The sequence below is a fragment of the Sminthopsis crassicaudata genome, chromosome 1, assembly GCF_048593235.1.
Source record: "Sminthopsis crassicaudata isolate SCR6 chromosome 1, ASM4859323v1, whole genome shotgun sequence".
NCBI classification, from domain to species: Eukaryota; Metazoa; Chordata; class Mammalia; order Dasyuromorphia; family Dasyuridae; genus Sminthopsis; species Sminthopsis crassicaudata.
Window position 1 is genome coordinate 160,186,803 of NC_133617.1, and position 13,280 is coordinate 160,200,082.

General features: G+C 31.4%; 1 protein-coding gene across 1 annotated transcript in view; it reads left to right on the top strand.

Moving 5' to 3' along the window:
• Window positions 1–13,280, top strand: part of GMDS (GDP-mannose 4,6-dehydratase) — a 751,186-nt gene that overhangs the window by 438,986 nt on the left and 298,920 nt on the right. The window lies entirely within an intron of this gene.

The window sequence follows — 13,280 nt, forward strand, 5'->3', positions numbered from 1 at the left end:
ATTACAGGAACTGTAGCAGGCTCTGGGACAAAGACAGAGGTAAAAGTTTTTGCCTTAAAGATTCTAAGAAGTTTTGACATAAAGTAGAAAAAGATCTTCAAACTCATTGAAGAAAACTCTAAATTTGGGAGAAGGAATGAGTTTGAGGGCTGGAGAAGAAAAGATTTAATATAACTACTGTGGAGAATTATATTGAAAAGTAATGAAAGCTGAATTGTAACAGGATAGACTCCAGCCTGACTATAACATTCATTACCTGTGTAATTATAAGACATTTAACCCTCAATGACCTTAATTTCCCCACCTGTAAAAGGAGGGAGCTAGACTTGTTGGCCTAAGAAAATCCTTCCAACCTGTGATTGATCTGTAATTCTATCATCCCTTTCTTAGGGGTATTCATACATGTTCCATAAAATAGACTTCTCTCTTATTTCCACCTCCACCTCTTACATCTCTGATACTTAGCAAAGATACCTTTGTCTTTTTATGAATAAGTTCTCAGAAATAATAACAAGGATTTGGGTGGAAGCAGAGGCTTATGAGCGAAATTCTGAAGTTTATCTTGTGTTGTACTTAGTTCCTCTATGTTGATTTTGGGATCCTCACTCCCTATTCCATGTCTCTTCCTCTTCTCCTCGGACTCTTACCTCCTCTGGTTTCTTTCAAGACTCAGTTCAAATTCCACTATGGACAGGAGTTCTCTTCTTGTCCCCCCAGCCAACTGCTAGTGCTTTCCACTTTGAGATTACCTTTCCCCCTCCCTCCAGATCTCTTGCCTACAAAGAATTATTTATATATTGTTCCTTCCCTACCCTCATTAGAATTCAAGATCCTTTGAGGGTCAGCACTCTTTTTGCCTTTCTAAATAAGCCACTGCATACTACAGTGCCTGCATGCAAGTTTAGCACTTAATGAATGCTTGTTGATTAACAGAGACTGACTGACTGAAATCCTGCTTTAACACTTAATAGATGTATGACCTTTGCCAGGCACTTAACCTGTCAGGGATGCAGCATTCTTATCTGTATAATGAAGGGGCTGGACCCAGTGATTTCTTAGATTCCTCCAGTCCCTACCTCTGTGGTACTATGATTCAAGGTTACCTTCACTTGATCCTTACAATAACACAATTTATGAAAAACAAAATTGAGGCTTGGGAAAGTGCCACTTGGTCACCCATCTCTTAGTGATAGGGACAGGATTTCAGGCCAGATCTTTCCTAACTTCAAACTCAGCACTTCTCTCACTGTATAGACTTAACTCTTGATAAGTATATTCCAGTGTTGAAAGACATATTCCATTTGCCTCAGGTTGGCAGAAAAACCTAATTCAACACTAGCTTAAAGACTCAATAATTAAAAAATACAATGTCTCTGACTTTGAAACAATTCTTGAAGAGAGTGTATATAGCATAATGGGCAGAGACCAGTACTGGGGTCAGGATTATATCACTAGCTTTGTGAGCCCAAGCAAATGTGATAACCTAGTGTCCTGCTTACTCAAACCATGAGTTTCAGAAAAGTCACTGATCTGCTTTTGCATTAAAGTTTCTTATTTGATTCTCCCTCACATCAATAAAATCATAAGTCTACTCACACATACAACTTCATGAGTCCTATAAGCATATTAACTCTTCAATTTTGAAACATTTTGCTCAAGTCCTCTTTATTAAGACATTATGATATTCATTTATTTTGCTAGTTAAGGGGCCACTTACAGTAAGATAGCAAGCATCCACTGAACACCTGCTGAATATAAAATAAAGAGCCTACAAAATAGTTCTTGCTTTTAAGAGAAAGTGTAATCGAGAGAAAAAGGATACATAGAACGTTATGAAAATAATTACTAAGTAACAATCACCCAACGTAAAATAATGTATTCATTTACACAAGAAATATTAATTGGTCTAGACTCCAAATTGAGCACCCCTGTACCTTGGAGAAGTACTAGCTATTGTTATAAATTTCCTGGGGAAGTTTCCTAGTTATATATGCATGTGGATTTTCTTAAGCAGTGCACTGTCAATTAACTTTACAATTCCATTGATAACTTTTTTTGTGAAAAAGCTGTATTTAGTCACTAAATCTCAGGCTTATCACAAGATGAATCAGGTCCAGACAATCATTATTTAGACAAAATTACCTGATTTTTTGGATTCTTGAAGTTAGCCCTATCAGTATTACTTATTTGCCATTTGGTCTACTACATAAGACTACTTTGGGGATAGTATGAGATTTATTCCTGTGATATTTCAGTGAAGTTTTACTCCTACTATTTTTTGATATGAAATGGGAGGCAGCAAATCTATGGACAGTGTGCTTTGGTAGTCTATATTGTTATTAAATTAATATTCAAACAAGTGAATTCTGATATTATTACATATATATTTACCAGTAAATTTTATAATCATGGCTTAAAGACTTCTTTTTGAATCTGTGACTTACTGCTTATGGCATATTTTAATATACTTTTAAAGTATATATAATATTTATCAGTGAAAAATCTTTATCTATCAACTATTTGATAATTAATTTTTTAGTTTTGTTAGCATTAACTGCGCAAATGGATAGATGTACCTTCTATCTCAAATTCCTAGTCTCAGAAAACAGAAAAAGATTATTAGGTTATTTAGTTTTTGGCCTTAACCCAATTTGCCCTGGGTCACATCACCTAAATGTCTCTAGGCCTCAGTTGTTGTTGTTTAATGTAGAAAATGAGGGTTTGGGATTAAATGGTTTTTAATGTCCTTTCTAAAAGCTTTTGCAGCCTCTGATCCTGTCAAACAATCATATGTTATTCTGTGGTGAAGTCTGATTGAATCAGGAAAAGTCTTTATGAAAAAGTAGAATTTGAGATGAACCTTTTAAGGAAGGGAAAGATTTTAATAGGTGGAGAAGAGAAAGAAATATAAGATTCCATCAGAGAATATAGTTGGTGACATTTGTTTGAAAGGTAGCATGCATAACAGAAAATTATGTAAAATAAGGCCAACAGGGTATCTTAGCTTCAAATTATGGAAGATCTCAAAAATATTTTGGAAAAAGTGTATCAATAAGTAAGCATAGCATGCAGGTATTATTAAATTAAGTTGACTTTGTCACCCCCATACTTATAGCTACCCTTTAACATTGACTAAAGGAAAAGTTTTGATTTTCTTTTTTAATTGAGAAATTCCCTTTCAGAAAAAGCAAGTATGATCTCAGTGCTACTGCTTCTGGTAAGATGAATATTAAACTTGTGCAGTATACTTAATGAATATAATGGGTTTAGTTTGGTACCAAGCAATGGTAATGGTGAAAGTGCATTGGATTCTTAGCCAAACATACATTTATTCCTTCTTCATTGATTTTGCCATGAGAAAATATCCTTGAAACATTGGTTAGTTTTCTTTTTATGGCTTTAGCAAGACTTAATAGTAAATTGTGTAATTAATAAATTCAGCATGGCCTGTTCAATTAACTGCCAGTAAGTAGTAAACTGAGGCCTTTTCAATAAACATAAAACCAAATTATGATTCTCAGCAGAACTGGCTCACGGTCATCAGGCACTACATGTGCTCTATATGGCCCCTACGTAGCCCCTGCCACTTAACAATTTTTAAGCCTCCTTTCCCTCTGTAACATAAATGTCATGAAGCCCAGATCTTTTTAAAACATAGAGGTTTCACTAAGTAGTTTGATACAGTAAAATCTTTGTTCCCTGTAGTATGCAGATACATTCATATATACATGGACTGTATAATATTTATCTGGTCTGGAATAAGCATTAATCTTTAATTACTATATAAACATTTTAAACAGGTGTGGAATAACTACACTCTCAAAAATGCAGTATTTATCTACCCGTTCACTGGATGTGTTGGCTCTACTGCTTGATGCCATTCACCTAGCTGTGCTTAAGGTGGAAAAGGAGGGAGTAGTAGGCAATGGGCAAAAAATGTCCCAAATCCCACATGAATCAGAAATTTCCAGTTATAAATTATGCACCAACATAACATCCTTTACCACAGTTTGTGAGCCTGCCTTTGAATTAAGGATAATTTGTAACCGAAAAATGTATTTTTGTGACTGTGTGTGTGTGTGTGTGTGTGTAAGCATGTGTGTGCATGTATGTATGACTATATGTGTGTTTGGTGAATTGTGCACCCTCAGCCTCCTTCTCTATGCATTGGCCCTGTGGTGTGAGGAGATATAAAGCAGCATTTTTCTAACTGCCTTTGAAAACAATGAGGGCTCTGTTAACAAGAGCCCAAACTTCTGTCACTCTGGCTCACTTGGTTGGAATGACTGGTGGAACCCAGGTTCAAAGCCCTTGGCCTTCAAGTGCTTTAATTCAGCACTATTTTTGCTTCTCTAACCTCTGTTTTTTCTACTTACACCTTCTAAGGTCTCCTTGTTTTGTAGGGAACTGAGTAGTGACTTTTTATAATTAGATTAAAGATAATCAAATGAAGACTTGGATATTTTTTAATGTCATTTAATCTCCTTTTCTTCCCTGATAAACTATGGAACTCTTACTTAGTTTGTCATAGATTTTCACCCAGTTTTTGCCCAATACTGACTTTTGCCATGGGAAAAAAATAACGGAATAAAAAGTATTTTTCATCATTATTTTATGCTAGAATAAACAATTACACTTTGATTGTCTATTGGGTATTCACTATTCCACAATGTATTTACAGTCTGCCTTTTGCTTCATTCTCTATTCTAAAACTGCCAACTTGGAAAACAATCAAGAGAAGACATGAAACAGTGCAAACATTAGCGAGAAAAACAGAAAAGCAAAAAAACCCAAACACTAATTTGTGGAGATATTTGTCAAGTATATAAATCAAGAGTCTTGTTGTTTTTTAATTAATTGGAAAAGGCAATATTTTAAAAACCAAAAGAAAGAAATATTAAAGTGGAACAAATGAGCACAGATGCCAGAATAAATGTGCTTCTGAAATTTGGCCTTAAATATAGTTCCTCTTTTGCATTTTAGAAGCAATGCATACGAAAGAGAAACAGGAAGTAGTATATATAATTTCTGTGTTATTAGTCTAAATGGGAACAATCTTACAAAAGAAGGGAAGAAGAGGTTTTCCACTTGGTATTTCACAAGCTTGTTCTCTCTGCTGATGCTGTGAAGGGATCATTTCCAATTTGTTAAGCCGATAGTTGTGGGCTGGTACAGGAATATGACTGGTTTGAATTATACAAAGTGATCCTAAAAAGGTCGTGGTTCACTTTTTTTTTTTTTTTTTTTATAAAGAGTTCATCACCAGCATATCTGTCTGACCACTTTTTATTCATTCACTTTGTGAATGAATTAAATGAATTCTGTAAATGAATGAAAGAACTTAAATGGAAGTCATCTGGCTGTTTGCCTCCGTGAATGTTTACTAGCTTTAGGGAACAAAATTTTATTTGTCACTATGGATTTCTACACAGAAGTTCTGTACTTACTAATACAAGAATACAAGTTCTACATTAGAAATAGATTTGATATATTTCTTTCCATTTTTAAAAATATAAGTCAATTGGGTACTTGGGTACTTGATTTATCCCTGCTTGTCTGTTGTTTAATTTTTTTTCTCCTAGCTTGCTTTTCAAAATTTTTCAAGAAAACACACAATAGTCTTTTTTTGTTTTGTTTTGTTTTTTTAAAGTATACTATTGAAATGCCTCATATTCCTGTGCATTTATCCCAATGCTTGTCTTATAAATAGCAAGAAATAGAATCAAGGTTACCAAATCTCTACTTTAAAAAATGAAACATTGTTTTATCTTTAAATAACAGTATGGGAAAATTACTTTCTAAGATAACACTGAATTTTTCATTTTTTCCTTTGAATTTTGTTATAAATCAACAATATATTAGAAAATGTCCATGGTTTTCAATTTGTATGAAAACTGGCTGCATTAAAAAAAATAAAATGTGATAATAAATCACTGATAATTCAAAGTATGAGCTAGAAAATGACCATTTTTTTTTCATAATCAGATCGACTAAAAGACAGAAGATTATAATAGAGTTCCTACGACACAATTTTCTTTATTTATTTTAGGTTAAAAGATGGGTAATGTGAGATAATGTTAAATGTGAATAGATATGAATTAGTGTTCATGGAGATTAAGGAGTTTGAGTTTTATTAGTAAACATTGATTCCAAAATTGATAACAAAAAGTCATTTGCAGAAGATAAAACTGTCACTTTTTTTAACCATATACATCTTGCTAATGACAAAAAAAAGTGTTCTTATTGTATTTTTTTCAGAGGAAAGAATCTTGATAAAATGGCTCACTTTTAGTTAAAAGCTTGATTTATAAGATGACAAGGTATCTTTAGGAGAGAACTAGAATCAATGAATTACTCATTTATTCAAAGTAATAATAATAATAATAATAACTCAGTTATGTAGCATTGCCATGTATCATTATAGGTGATAAATTAGCTAAATATCCTACTTCTTAATCATTTTTTTTCTTTTTCTTTTTTTTTTCTATTTCTTTGTAATACCTTAAAATGCTATTCTGTATTTTGGGACATTTTACTAAGGCAGTAAGAAATAAAAATTAGCCAGTAGTGTTATATCATTTCACTATATAGATATGTAATTTCCATTTTGCATCCTTTATTTCTTTTTTAATTCTTCTATATGCTGTGTAACATAGCATGTTTTCTTATGAATAATATTTAAATATATGTTATATAATTGATATATTGCTATGATACTTCATATGTAATGTATAGAAAAGAAATTTTGTATAACTAGCATCATAATACCAACTATTCATTATTCAGATATAAAATAAATGCAGTCAAATGTAGTTTCTGTTTCATGTCCAAATTTTTTTTATCTTGAATGTGTACACATATATATGAAATTCAGCAGAGTACAATTAAAATAATACATACCAAATAGAAATGTGAAGTTGAGAAAAAGTTCCTAAACTTGTGAAAGTTAATATCAATAAGTTATATACATATATGCATGCATACATAGACATAGACATGTATGTATATATATATATATATGAAGATATACACTTTATGTTATAAAGATCAAAAAGTTTTGTTTTTAACCTTCCAGAATTTTCACTGTTTTTCTTATGACAAGTTTCCTTGGAAGAAAAGTTAAAATAAACTAAGATGCAATTTATCATTTTGATACCCTCTCCCCCAAAATGGCTAGTTGATATCCTCAATCCATTCCCCAAGTCATCAGTACTTTACTTAAAGTTATAAGGGTAATGAAGGTTATCAAGGGTAGTAGATAACCAAAAGAAGCTGTTACATTCCTTGTCTAAAATCAGGACCTTTTCATTTTTCTTCCTCTTTTTAAAGGTACAAACCAAAGCATGACTTCTAGGAAATTTGTATGATAATATTTACAGTCCTTAGTTTTTTCTAAATAATTATTGCTCCTTTTGTTTGACTTCCATAATTACTCATATTATTTAGACTTCCTTAATTTTAAATACTTTTCCTTTACTTCTTTCATGCTTTGTACTAATACAGATTTTATATTTGCTATGCATGATATTAATGCTACTATGCAGAGCTTTTTCTTGACTTTGTTAAAGAAAACATTTTCATATGAATTTTTATATACATTCACATGCAGATTTATGTTATATTGTTTAGATCCTGTCTAAAGCAGATTGTTTTAAAAAAGCAAAACAAAAAAAAATCTAAAAAAAATAAGAACTGTACTTTCTACCCCAATAAATGTTACATGAATAAAATATCATTTATTTAGATATTAATTTGACAGTGTCACTTTAAGATGCTTTCAGTCTAGTGCAACTATCCCGACAGATTCTTTATCAGAGATTCAATTCATGTTATAGCAAATTATAAAAATCTGGAAATTGTGGAATGTGGAATCGTCTTAGAAGATAGTTCTAGAAACTAAATTCTATTAACCTTATTTTGCTTGGTTTCAAAAGAAATTCCATTTAATCTTGCTTCTCTCTTATTTTTAATATGCTAGGATTCAATTCAGAGATGGCTTATATTAGTAATATAGTCTGTATTAGTATGAGTGGAATAAAAAGACATTGGAATCTAAAAACCGTATCAAAAGAAATTATCTTGTCTTTATTTTTCTGCTGTCTCTCCCTCACTGGGGGATATTTATATGAAGAGAAAACTATTGTTTTAGTTCAAAATATTTGACAAAATAATTTTTATTTCTATTGCAATACTCATGGATCACCCACAACCTCTAAAATAAATAAATGAGCTTAAATCATCAAATAAAACATGATTTTTATTAGTCTGGGATATGAAGCATTAGAAATAATATAATCTGCTCTCTCATCATTTCCTTTCTTCTTTAAATTAGTTTTTGTTATTTCAGATTTTGTATATTGGCTATGCAAGCATTGCTTCCTAAACTCTTTCCTATAATCTTAGCTTTCAGGATGAATTCAGGGAGGAAGATTAGTAAAAGTTGGTTTTGAGTTAATTTTGAGTTTAATTTTTTGAAATGTCAGTTTTGGTCTGTACCACTGGGATGCCAGACTTTCTTGTGACCAAAGGAATAGAGAGAGCATGTTGCCCTCCTAATTCATAAACAGAGATTTACATCCCCCCTCCCTGCCCCAAGAGTAGAAGCAGTAGAAGACTCTTACCATGCCATTAGTAAGCTAAACAGGATCACACTATAGAAAGGCAATTGTACTTTTACTCCATGGCCTAAAGAGTAATCCAGTACTTTGTGCTTTTTTTTTTTTTTTTTTTCCTGGGTAAAGGAAGAAACAATGACCTAAGTGGCTTAAAATCATAACAAATTATCCAATCCTCTCTATGGTTATTCCACCTTGTTTGTAGGTATTTAGATGGGAACCCCAGTCAAATTGTCCTTTTTTACCTCTCAAAGTATTCCTCTTTCATTTTTTCTGTGTTATTAGAGAATTCTTATCTCTTTCAGACAGCCAACTGAGGACATTACTTTTAGATAAATAATTAAGGTCCTCAAGGAGAATTGTGACTCTGGTTTATATGTTGTAGTAACCTTGCATCTTATTTTTAGTTTTAAAACTCTATTTTTGTAAGATAACTATGATTTTTGATGTCCTTTCTAACTTTCAGATAATTCTTAGTCATGAATGACTATTTTTAAAGTTTGGCCATTGTTTGAGGTCTGAAACTACTTATCTGTCCTATTCATGTCTCATCTTTTCCTGATATGCTTACTTCTTGTTTCTCTCAATAAAAATATAAATTAAATATAAAAGATTGTCAAATACTATGCTAAAATCTAGTTAATTTATACATATTGTATTATTCAATCTACTAGTCTTTAATCTTGCTCCAAAAGGAAATTAAGTGATATGTTCTTGATAGAATGTCATTGACTATGATCACCACTTACTGGTCTAGATATTCCCTAGCTATCCTTTTAGTACATTCTATAATTTTGTAAAGAGTCAATATCAAAGTCGCTGACTTATAAGTAGCAGACTCATTTTGATTTTTTCTCCTTTTTTTTTTTTTTTTTTTTTTTGAAAATTGGGAATTCTTCCCTTCTCAAGTCCCTCCTTTTATGTTCTCCATGATCTCTCAAAGACCTCCTATAAATAAGGTCTCTTATCTATCTGCCAAATCTTTCAATACCCTAAAATGTCATTCATTTGACCCTGGAGGCATGAACACATCAAGGGCAACTTTGCTTTTTCTTGCTACATCATGATAATTATTTTCCATATTAGCTCATTATTGACCATTTTTAATTAGTCTTTTCTAGTCCAAAAAATCCTTTTCCTTTGTAGGGGAAAAAACCCGAGTTCTGATGTTACTCTTTTGTTGTTTATCACACACCCCCATCAGTGTTCCTATTCTAATCACCTGGCTTCAAAGAGAAGAGTAGGACATGAGTATAAAGATGAACATCTTATTTTGTTCTTTAAAATCACCTATTTCTCAGCTGAGAGCTAGAAAGGGGATGTTTTGTTTGGGGTTTTTTTTTTTTTTTTCTGCCCAAAGAAGCTATGTCCTTAAATGGAGAAGATTTTAAATATTTGGTCATATCTCGTGAAGGATACAGGAAAAGCTTTCTAAATAGAAATATGTATTATTGGCAAGTAGTAAATGTAGTTTAATAACAAATATTCCTCTGACTGACTTAAAGATCTGAACATAAGATAAATAAAAATCTTCACATTAGCATCATCTTTAGCTGGTTGGTTTCCATATGGCTGTCAGCAAATTAGATAATAGATCTGTCTTCTAATCCATATCAATTTCAAAAACAGATTATGTTACAGATTCCTTTCATTAAACTTTTATAATATAAAAATCATTGAAAATATGAGCCACTATTTATTAGCTAAAAGAGAATATAATTATGCATTATAATTTATAGATTGGCAAAAATTAATAATTACATCTATTGTAAGTCTGATGTACCATGGCATTATGTGGTCATAAATGTGTGCACATAATATACACATATTAAAATAACTTCTTCATGAAAGAGAAAATATTCTTGCATCCTTTTAATATGTAGAACATTTAAATATTTGCTTAAAATGAGGATGGAATGTACTTTTAAGCATTTAAATGAAGTTTATTCTATGGCTTTCAGCAAATTGCATTATTCAGAGATTTAATCATAGATATTCCAGTTGGAAGGAATCTTAATAATTATTATGTAAAATTTTATTTTGAAGATTAGGAAACTGAGGCATACCCAGAGAGATTCCTTGGGTTGCTTAAGGTCAAACACCAAGTTAATAGTAGGATATGAAGTAGAAATTAAATTTCTACTTCCCAAGAAAGTGTAGTCTTTTGATATCCATATTGACATATTTGCCCCAAACTCCATAGTTATTTGCATTTTGGGGGTGAGAGAAAGCAAAGTTTCATCCTCATATTGGAAAATGGCAAACAACAAATTAATTTATCCTTATAAACTTTTTGAAAATTTAAATTATTTGGATATCCAGATTTTATTATTCTGTTGACTGGTCATTACAACCAATACAGTGCTGATTTATATATTATTTTTCTCTCTCTCTTTTAATTGTTTATTTGTTCATTTATTTTTGCTTTTCATCAAGATAATAGTGTGACATTTTAGTTGGGCCTCCTATTGATGTTCTTATTTATCTCCTACCTGAAACAGATAACTGTAATTAGCTTTCTCAAGCAGGGCCTTATGGAGAAACTATTTCTGTCAACTGAACTCAAACAACCCTGAAAAAGTAGGTAAGATATTCTGTCTTCTAATGCCATATCAGTATTTCTAGTTGATTCCCTGGTGCTGGGTCTAGACATCAGAATGGATCATGGGAAAGTATGTTGGTCAATTAATCACTGACAATGAGCTGTAGCATAAAGTTAGGTTCCATTTTACATGGTGTTTTTCCTAGAGATCATAAAATCTATACTAATACCTTAGACCCTGGGTTCTGGGCATGGTATATCCTGAGTTCCTAGAAAAAAAATAAATATTTTGAGATATCATAGACTTTTTTTTTCAATCATCACTGTAAATTGGTAATCCAAATCAATAATGAGATATTATTCAAATCAAATTTTTAAATGAAGTGAAATATTTTCCCTCTTGTGCAGCCTATGAGAAAGTTTGTAGTCATAAATCACCTGATTAGTGGATTTCTACACTAATTGTGATTAAATGATATTTTTGAAGATTAATAGGTCCAGGGAGGTCTAACACAATCATAAAAATGCCACCAGTGTATAAATGTTCAATATCAGTAAGATGTAAGTTATGGAAGTTTGAAATGTATTGACATTGTGTCAGGAAGAATCATTTAAATCCTTTTCATTCCCCTTTTTTATCTGTTGCTTTACCCTGTTTTCACTCTGGTCACTCTAAATCATGGACTTCTACCAAAGAAAATAAAAACAGGGAAGAAAGTTTTGGAGAATGAGTAAAATGAAAACCAAATACTAGTTTGACATAGAACAAAAAATTGAATGGAATTCCAATGACAAGCAAAGCATTGTTATTTAATTTTTACCTATTTATATATATATATATGTATGCATGTATGTATACATATATATATTATTATTATTATTATTTTTTTTTTTTTTAAACAAAATTCACTCTGTTGAGCCAGTTTGGAAGTTTGGTCACTGGTATAAAGCCATACAGCTGCACAAAACATAAAATAAGTTTAACAGCATATTTGGTGAATTTATAACTTCCCTAGGGCATTTTAACATTTAAAATAGTGATTGTTAACCTAGTCCATCTGAATTTAAATATGAGCTTACTTTGTAAGAAATGAGGGGTAATGTCTAAGTACTTTTTTGTAGGTTTCATTATGCTTTAATAGCTTACATCGCTTTATGTCCTTTTTTGGTCTTTTTCTCATATTTTCATTATTCAATATGCTGAGATAAACTCTCAGTCCAATTGGATATAAAGGTCCTAACTCTGAATTATATAGATTTACTCTGTATGAAGCAGCTAGGTGGTTTATTTTAAATCTATCCTTAGCTGTTTACTAGCTGTGTGACCCTGGGCAAGTCATTTAATCTTTTCTTCATCTGTAATAATAAGGATAATAATAGTACCTATTTTCTCAGAGTTGTTGTGGGGTTCAAATGTGATAATAAAGTACTTAGAGCACCTGGCATATAATAAGCACTATATAATGTAGACTATCATTATTATTATTATTATTATGTGACAAAGACATTTATAATACAAGAAAGGGTATATGGTTGATGTGGCTGTGTTCTGTTTTATTTTTGTATAAGTTTAGGAAAATATACTAGATAATTTTTACAGATAATCTCTTTGGTACAGGTTGCTAGAAAGCAAGAAACTGAAATTCTTAAAAAGAAGTTTTTTAAATTTAATGGTATACTTTTCTGATTACAAGCAAAGATGGGTTTTCAACATTCATTTTTGTAAGATTTTGAATTTCATTTTTTTTCTCCCTTCCTCTCTTATCTCCCATCAATGATAAGTATATTAAAAAATTAAATTAAAACAACAACAACAACAAACAAGCATACTGACACAGGTAATACATGGACAATCAATTTTTAACATTTTCATTTGAATCACTTTGGAAAAGACCATAAAGAAACAACAGGTGAAAATAGTACATATGCTTTGATCTATATCCAGTTTCCATAGTTTTTTTCTGGATGTGGATCATATTTTCCATCCCAAGTCTTTTGGAATTGCCTTGGATCACTGAATTGCTTAGAAGAGTTATGCCCATTATAGTTGATCATCACAATCTTGCCATTGCTGTGTACAATGTTTTCCTGATTCTGCTTGTTTCACTCAGCGTCATTTCATG